Source organism: Oryctolagus cuniculus, chromosome 19 (genome assembly GCF_964237555.1).
Source record: "Oryctolagus cuniculus chromosome 19, mOryCun1.1, whole genome shotgun sequence".
Lineage (NCBI taxonomy): Eukaryota > Metazoa > Chordata > Mammalia > Lagomorpha > Leporidae > Oryctolagus > Oryctolagus cuniculus.
Genome location: NC_091450.1, coordinates 59817243 through 59825747, shown reverse-complemented (window position 1 = coordinate 59825747; position 8505 = coordinate 59817243). Strand labels below are relative to the sequence as shown.

General features: G+C 48.9%; 1 long non-coding RNA gene across 4 annotated transcripts; it reads left to right on the top strand.

The window, feature by feature from the left end:
- The first annotated feature begins 255 nt into the window (after positions 1-255).
- On the top strand, positions 256-7928 carry LOC127488615 (uncharacterized). Of its 4 annotated transcripts, none has more exons than XR_011384386.1 (4): positions 257-1897; positions 2513-2664; positions 3069-3141; positions 3570-7928. It is a non-coding gene; the product is annotated as an uncharacterized lncRNA (long non-coding RNA). The 4 variants fall into 4 exon arrangements; XR_011384385.1 differs by having other exon boundaries at positions 259-448; XR_011384387.1 differs by lacking the exon at positions 2513-2664 and having other exon boundaries at positions 256-448.
- The last annotated feature ends 577 nt before the right edge of the window (positions 7929-8505 follow it).

The window sequence follows — 8505 nt, the reverse complement described above, 5'->3', positions numbered from 1 at the left end:
AGGTGTATTAAAGGAAGAGGACAGGATACAGTTAGAGCCCTGCAGAAGGTTGGGATTTATTGAGCAGGTGACAGAGGGTGGTGGCAGAGCTGGGTCAAGGCACATTTGCCACACTTCTTCCCTCTTTCCTGAGCCCTGGAAAGACCACAGAAGCCCTTTGTAGGGGGTTTTGTTTCTGAGGTTGAGCAGGCTGACACTCTGCCTTCCTGACCTGGGAGGGCACCTCTGGGACAGGGCTGGTATAACTCCACAATGCTACCATTACCCAGAACCCCCTCTTTCCATGTTCTGTGGCAGTTAGAAGTCACCAGTGTGTCCAGTAACTGACTGGCCTGGGGTTCATTTTTTAAACAGGAGGCATGTTTGGCAGAGCAGGATGGATCCAGTATCCACATGAGTGGCACTTGTTCTCTGCATGTCCTGCTGACCTGGGGACATTTGCTTCCAGGTGGGTGGCCCTGGCCTCTCTGGGCTGCTGCTGAGGGTGATGCTGGCTGAAACTTCAGTGGTGCTCATTGTGTGCCGACCATGGATACAGTCATGTCGTTGCTTCCTTAGAGTGACCATGGAGGGTGGATGCCTATGTGCCCTGGGTGTGAGCCTGTGTCAGGACACGGAGGTCTGGGTAGGCAGTATGGTGAGCACAGGAATTCATGTGTGGGGTGAGCCCATCTGTGAACTTACCAGGCATGTGGTTCCCACAGCCAGGAGTGGGGTGGGAGCCTTCTGCACAGGTGCAGTGATGGTCATTGAAGGACAGCTGGATGGCCAAGGAGAATGAAGAGTGACCTTCCTAGGGAAGTGGGGTGGGGACTATTCATTGTCCCTGCACTCTGCACAGTTCACCATTCTGTGACCTGGGCATCAGTCACTCTGTCTGTGGGGTTGACACCGCCTCTGATCTGATGGACAGGAGCTGTGGGGAGCAGTTCCCTGTGGTTCTTTGGGGTTGTGCCATGAAAGGTTTTTGCCTTTTAGCTTCAAGGAGCTGTGGGCCCTAGAGATCTGGCTGGCCCAGCAGGCAGCACACATCACTGTGGAATGTGAGCAGTTACAGAACTGGAGGCTGTATATGGATGAGCTGGGGATCTGCCTCATGTACTGCCCCCATGGGGCAGGGTCATGGGCTTCCTCAGGACACAGAACACCAAGGGGCTGCCCTGGTTCAACCAGTTCCTGAGTGTCCATGGCCTCTCACCAGGTCCCCCCCCCCTTCATTGCAGAGTCACCATGGAGGGGCCTGGGGAAGAGCAGCAGTGAGCCACTGCCTGGCCCTACAGAGGCTGTGGATCTTGCAGCGAGTCTTCTGTCCCCATTTTGTCCCAGGAGAGGGGTCATTTTCAGAAACTCATCCCTTGAAGCAGGACAGGTGTTTATCTGTTTGAGAACTTGCCCCCAGCTACCATCACCATGCTCACCCTGGTCAGCATTAGGCCAGAGCTGAGTGACTTACAAGCAACTCAGGGGACTGGTAGGGACAGAGTTGAGGTAGAGCAGGTGCTGAGAGCTCAAGGATTCACAAGGAGAGGGGGCAGCCTGCAGGGCCTCCTTGTCCCTGGTGGAGCCAGACCAGTTCAGCAACATTCCAGAGCATGCATCCACGGGGTGAGGGGCACATTGCCTGGCCTGTGGGCAGGTGTCCAGCAGATCCCTGGGTCCCAGGGGGTCAGGCTAAAGGCCTCTTGTAGAAAGGCCCAAGGAACAGCCACGGCTGTGGAATCTGGGTCTAAGAAGCTGCCCAGGGACCCATCTCAGGGAGAGCAGGACAAGCGGGTTTGCAGTTCACAATGTCCTGCCCTTGGTTCTGTGCTGGGAGGAGGACCTGTTGTGGAGGAGGCAGGAATGAATCTGTTCGCACCATCATCCCAGGACTGGACAGAAGCACGGAGACTGGAAGGTGGGCTCAGTAGAGCACTTGGAACAGTGCCCCAGGGGATTTTTCTGGAAATGTATCAAAAACCCACCTTTATTGATGGATGACTTAGGTGTTGCAAGCCATGTAGGGGAGAGGGGGAGGTATCTTGCTTGAGTATCTGACAGGACTCGGAGCAAAGGAATGGCCATGGCCAGTGTGACCATTGTCACAGTTTCTGGGACCAACAAGGAAGGAAGACAATGCACTTCTGGGATACAGAAGATGCAGGTGGACAAGGGGGCATCCTCTAAGGGATGTGGAGGCACCAGGATGGTGGGTGCCTAGGTGAAGGCTCTCAGCAGCAAGCAGTTCTTAGGCCAGGCCCCCAGGCCCTGTCACTTCAGGTCAAGGTCACTTCAGGGAACAGCTGCTGTGAGGGCAGAACCCACCTACTCCTGGGAAATCCACCCCTCTCAGAATAGTCCTCACTAAGCTCTAGCAGAGACTGATGACTTCTGCCCAGAAAAGGCAGCAGATGGCAAGTCCAGAGCCCCTCCCACAGACAAGGAGTGTCCTGCTGGCCTTTTCTCCCCCATGCTCACAGCCCTTCATAGATGTCCACTTGCTAGACCACTGCCTCACCCCTGCCCTTATCAGTCTTGTAGGCTGAGGCTTGGGCTGGATGAAGATGACACTGGCCCTTCCCTGGCTCTATGCAACAGTGGACAATTCTCAGCCTAGTGCAGATCCTCAGGGCTCTGCCTCCCAGTGAGAAGATGCTGACCTGTGACAGTGCCCTGAGGTTGAAGGTAGGGACCCATCTTTGAGAGTGGGTGTCATCTGTGGGCAGCCCGTGGGTTTGGGTTATGGTGAAGGGGAGCACCACACACTCCTCCAGGGACAACAGTTTCTGTCAGACCTTTTGGGTGCCTGACCAAACTGACTTCTCAGAACTGACCAGTAGCTCAGGGGTTTCTGCCATTGGCCCCCAGCATGCAACCTGGGGCTGGGATCCAACTAGAGGCCCTGGTCTGAAGATAGAGTGTCCTGTGGTCATAAAGATGAGGCCACAGACACTCACCCAATCAGAAGATCCAGGGCCTCAGGGTCTGACTCCTTCAAGTTCAGTCATATTAGGGCTCCTATACTGCCTCTAACGGCCATTGCAGAAAGGCCAGCAACTAGATTCACACAATCTTCTCTCCCTTCTCAGCCGTGAGACTCACATAACTCGAAAATGCATAAAGATGTTGAAGAACTGGAGCAAATATCAGAGTAATAGCAAGGTAAGGAGGAGGTTGAGGGCCCCCTTATGACAACTTCCTGCAGGGTTGGTGCAAGTAGGGCCTATTTCCAAGGCAGAGCACTGCCTGTCTCTCAGATGGCTAGAGGTAATGGTTCTCACCCTGAAGTCTTCTTGCCCATCCCCCACAGGGTCATCTTATAGAGAGGGATAATGATTTCACTATTTGGGTCACCACTATGTCCAGGGTTGGGATGCCTCCTGGTGCTCCAAAAGAGTGAATCCACTGGGAATGAAGCCCATGCCTTCCAAGAACTGTGGGTGAGGAGGCCAGAGTCCAGGCAGGGCTAACCTCTTCCAAGACACCATGGAGCCCAGGGCTTCCATGTTCCAAGTGCCTCAGGCTTTTCTCCACCCCATCCTATTCCATCCCTGGGGCCTTGTCTCACCTAAGCTTCTCCTTTCCTGTAGTTGTGTCCCAAGACACACATGAGGGTCACTGCCCAGGTGTGGGGAAGAAGTCAACACTGCTGCTGGACTTGAACAAGGTAAAGACTGAGAGTCCAGGAAAAAGCAGGTACGGGCCCTCTACCTACTCTCATACAGGTAGCACTAACAAGCCAGACACTGTCATAGCCAAAGTCTCCCTTCTGTTGTAAAGTGCAGCACAAGGGAGGCCAATACTCCCAGGGTCTCCTCACTGACCTGCCTTCCTTTCTGTGGAACCTCCTCCAGCCCCTTCTCAGACTCTCCCGGACTTGGCTGGCCCTGGGTACTCACACTCCATGACAGACAGCCTGCCTCTCTCCCTGATGGCTGTTCTGTGAAGCTTGGCCCAGCATAGACACCAGGCACAAGAACAGATACATGATTCCTTGAGGCTAAAGTCACATGTGGGAGAGGGTTTAGGGGTACTCTGGGATAAGCTAGCGTCCTGGAGATAATGGTAATCCTGAGAGAGGTTAGGGGTCTTGGGAGAGTTGTGGGAGTCCTGGAAAGGATCAAAGGTCTGGAAGATGTGAGTAACACCACATACTCAAAGTTCTCCCAGCACAAAGATCAGTCATCATCATATCCTGAGAAGCTATGGGGTACAAAGCCCCAACTGGAGGAGTTAGGACCAGGACATTCACTAATAGAGAATGAGAGCAGCAAGCAAAGCAATGCTGCCCAAAGCAAGGTGCTCTGGAAGATTTGTGTGGATCTGGGGAAGAGACTTTCTGTGTGGACATCAGGACAAGGGACTCCTGGGTGCCAGCATGGAAGCTGAGACCTAGAGTGTGATGTGGAGGTGGTCATGGGAAGAGTGGAGAGACAGAGTGGGGGTCCTGGGGCAGGCAGGTGGGAAGGAGCCTCAGAGTGTTAGGGTAAAGTAGAATGGAAACCCCTGAGGTGAGGGTAGAGACCAGGCCTAGAGAGACAGGGTTATGCTTGTGCTTTAACAGGTGTCCTGGAGAGCAGAGCTTGGAGAGATGAGGCCATGGGAAATCTCAGCCACCTGGAGGCTGTGAGAAGGGCCAGAGTGCAGAGTGAGGGGTCTATCCTGACCAAGAGCTAGCCGGGAACAGAATCAGGTTGGACTAGGATATGCAGGGAATGAATTGAGGGTAGGTGCCATCCAAATTATGCCCTATTTTACTACTTGTGATCTCATATGCCTGCCTTTTGTACTTTTTGACTATTTCAATCTATCACAACAGTCAGGAATGAATAATGTAACAAACCCCAAATTCCATCCCCACAGTTCCCACAGGTACCTGAAGCAGTCTCTCGTCCCAGGTTCACACACACACACACACAGTGACAAATAACCTAAAACAAAGCCAAATGCATCTGTAGATATCTCAGTGTGCATTAATAAGTTAGCATTGTTTTTTAAACACGAGCATCATCACCCTTCAAACATTGGTATAATCCTACAATATCCAGTCAGTATTAATATCTACTCAACTGCCTTCCAGTCTCTATCTATTCCATCCCAAAGTGGAGATTTTATGTAGAGGAGCTAGTAATAAGCAAGTAAAGTAAAAACTTTCAAAAATGCTTTAAATAATGACAATTACCATTGTGCCACTAAAAATGCTATACTGAGTTATAAATTCAACAAAATGTTAGGTTATCAGTCTGCAGAAAATTACAAATCACTCATAACAGAGATAAAAGATCTAAATAAATGCAGAGTTGGACTATGTTCTATGGTTAAGAAGGCTCAGTACTGCTATCAGCTTTGCCCACTTTGTTGAGTGGATTCAACCCAAACCCAGTCCAGGTCTCAGCAAACTTTTCAGTAGACAATGCCAAGTTGATTCTGCAATGGACATGGAAAGCAAAGGGTCTAGAATAGCTAAAACAATGCTTATGCTAGGAGATATGTTGGAAGACTCACTTCTTTTTAGATTTTTCTACTATACAAGTACAGAGAAAAAGACAGGGCTGTGTTAAAGAAATGAAAGATGCATAGATCTATGGGAGAAAATGGAGAAATTGTTTCTCCAATTCAAGTGATCTTTGACCAAGGGGCCAACAGAACTCAACGGATCCGAGTTGGTCATTTTAACAAATGATACTGAAATGATCTGGCACCACTATGCAAAGCAAAACACCAAATTTTCAATACATACCTCTAGAAAACTAATTTAAAATGGATCATGGGTCTAATTAACTATGAAATCATAAATATTCCATGAATATACAGGATACCACTTCAATATCATGATGAGTGTTTGTACAGATTCAAAAGCATATTCCAAGAATGACAGAGAAAAAATGATCAATGGAACTTTATCGCTTTCACTCTGCCAAATATATTGTAAAGAGAATAAGTAAAAGGCTACAGAATGGGTTATGATTAGGGAGTGGGAGAAATACATATTTTATAAAAATTTATCTATTTGAAAGGTGGAATTACAGAGAGGCAGAGGCAGAGAGACAGAGGTTTTCCATCTGCTGGTCCATTCCTAAGATGGCCACAATGTCTGGAGCTGCTCCAATCCAAAGCCAGGAGCCAGGAGGTTCCACCAGGTCTCCCATGGGGGTTCAGGGGCCCAAGGACTTGGGACATGTTCTATTGCTTTCCCAGGTTGTAGCAGAGAGCTGTATCGGGAAAGGAGCAGCCTGGACTCGAACAGGAGCCCATATGGGATGCTGGTGTTTCAGGCAACCAGGCAGCAGCTTTACTTGCTACTCCACAGTGCTTGGCCTGGCAGAAAATACTTACAAAATATACAGCTAATGAAGGACTTGTATCCATATTATACACTGAACAATTAAAATTTAATGAGAAGGGGCTAGCACAGTAGTTCAATAGGCTAAGCCTCTGCCTGTAGTGCCAGCATCACAAATTGGCACTAGTTGGTGTCCTGGCTGCTCCTCTTCCAAACTGGCTCTCTGCTATGGCCTAAGAAAGCAGTAGAAGATGGCCCAAGTGCTTGAGCCCCTGCACCCATGTGGAAGACCTGGAAGAAGCTCCTGGCTCCTGGCTTAGGATTGACTTAGCTCTGGACGTTGCAGCCATTTGGGGAATGAAACAGTGGATAGAGGATCTTTCTCTCTGTCTCTCTCCTTCTCTGTCTGTAATTCCACCTCTCAAAAAATAAATAGAATCTAAAAAATTTTTAATGAGGAAAAAGGTGACCCCTCCACCCTACAACTGGCACAGTATATAAAAGGACACTACCTCCAACAAGCACAAGAAAATAGTATACTGAGTGTTAACAGCATGATGAAATATCATGGCAAGTCTATTTGAGTAAAATCAACAGAACTAGTAGTAGTAAATGTTGAAAAAAATGTGGAGTAACAGAAACATGCATTTACTGAAGGAAGGAATTCAAAACAGAACAGGAACCTGTAAGAATATTTGACAATTTCTTACAAAAGCACACAAACAGTATCAGACTCCAAATGTGAATCTCTATGCACTCAATTGACTTGGAAAAAAAGCACACATAAAAACTGCATGCCATATTCACTGTCCTATTCACAATCACTAAAAACTGTAAACTGGATGATCTTCATGAGGGATGAATATGCAAGCTGTACCAGATCCATAATGAGGAACAGGATTCAGTGAGAAAGAGGAACAAGCCATGAAGTCATGTGATGACCGGGCTGAATTTCAGGTACATTTTTCTAAGAGCAAGAAGCCATACCCTAAAAGCTACATGCTGATTCAACTCATAGGGCATTCTGGGAAAAGGCCAAACAATAGATACAGAGAACACACAAATGAATGGTTGTCAGTGCCCAGTGGATTTCAGAGTTTGACTGCAAAGGGCCACACAGAGATGTTATAGGCAAAGGAGCTGCTACTTCAGTTGTTGGACTGGTGGTTAGGAGACACTCACATGAGGGTTCAAACCATTGGTGGTTAGGAGACACTCCCATGTGGGTTCAAATCACTGGTGGTTAGGAGACACTCTCACAGTGGTTCAAACCATTTATGGTTAGGGACACCCATGTGGGTTCAGACCCTTGCATCTGTACCTCCCACACACTGCTCATATAGATAAAAAAAATGCACCCAATGTGCACCTGAGGTTCATTTCATTATATGTAGATTTTACCCCAAAGCTCAACAAATGTCAATGTTCCCTGAAGGTCTCACTCTTTGTTGGTAGATGGTCACAATAGGACTTTAGTGCTTCTCTCAGAGCTTGTTAGACCTCAGCAGAAAACTGGGCAAACTGTCTTTTCTATATTTCCCAGGAGGCAAGTCTCATTTCCTGTGATCTTGGTGTATTCTGCCTATGGCACTGTGAGTATTCCAGATGAGATTCCCAGGCTATACTCCAGTTAGGAGGTCTTATGCCGCAGAGATGCAATCAAAACATGGGAAGCCGGCGCCGTGGCTCAATAGGCTAATCCTCCACCTTGCGGCGCCGGCACACCGGGTTCTAGTCCCGGTTGGGGCGCCGGATTCTGTCCCGGTTGCCCCTCTTCCAGGCCAGCTCTCTGCTATGGCCAGGGAGTGCAGTGGAGGATGGCCCAGGTGCTTGGGCCCTGCACCCCATGGGAGACCAGGAAAAGCACCTGGCTCCTGGCTCCTGCCAGGATCAGCGCGGTGCGCCGGCTGCAGCGGCGGCCATTGGAGGGTGAACCAGCGGCAAAGGAAGACCTTTCTCTCTGTGTCTCTCTCTCTCACTGTCCACTCTGCCTGTCAAAAAAAAAAAAAAAAAAAAAAAAAAAAACATGGGAGCTGTCTAATGCAAAACTGAGACAAAAGGAATAGATGTCCAAGCAAGAGGCCTCCCTGGACCTGGTCACATGTTGTTAAGAAGTGGCACATTCCTCCTGAACCTGCATCAACCCCACAGGCTTGGCAGTGTTGGAGGATGTTTCTCTAGCTAGGTATATGTCAACATACTTTGCCAGGATCCTGAAACTTGAGTCTGGATCCTGTAGATCT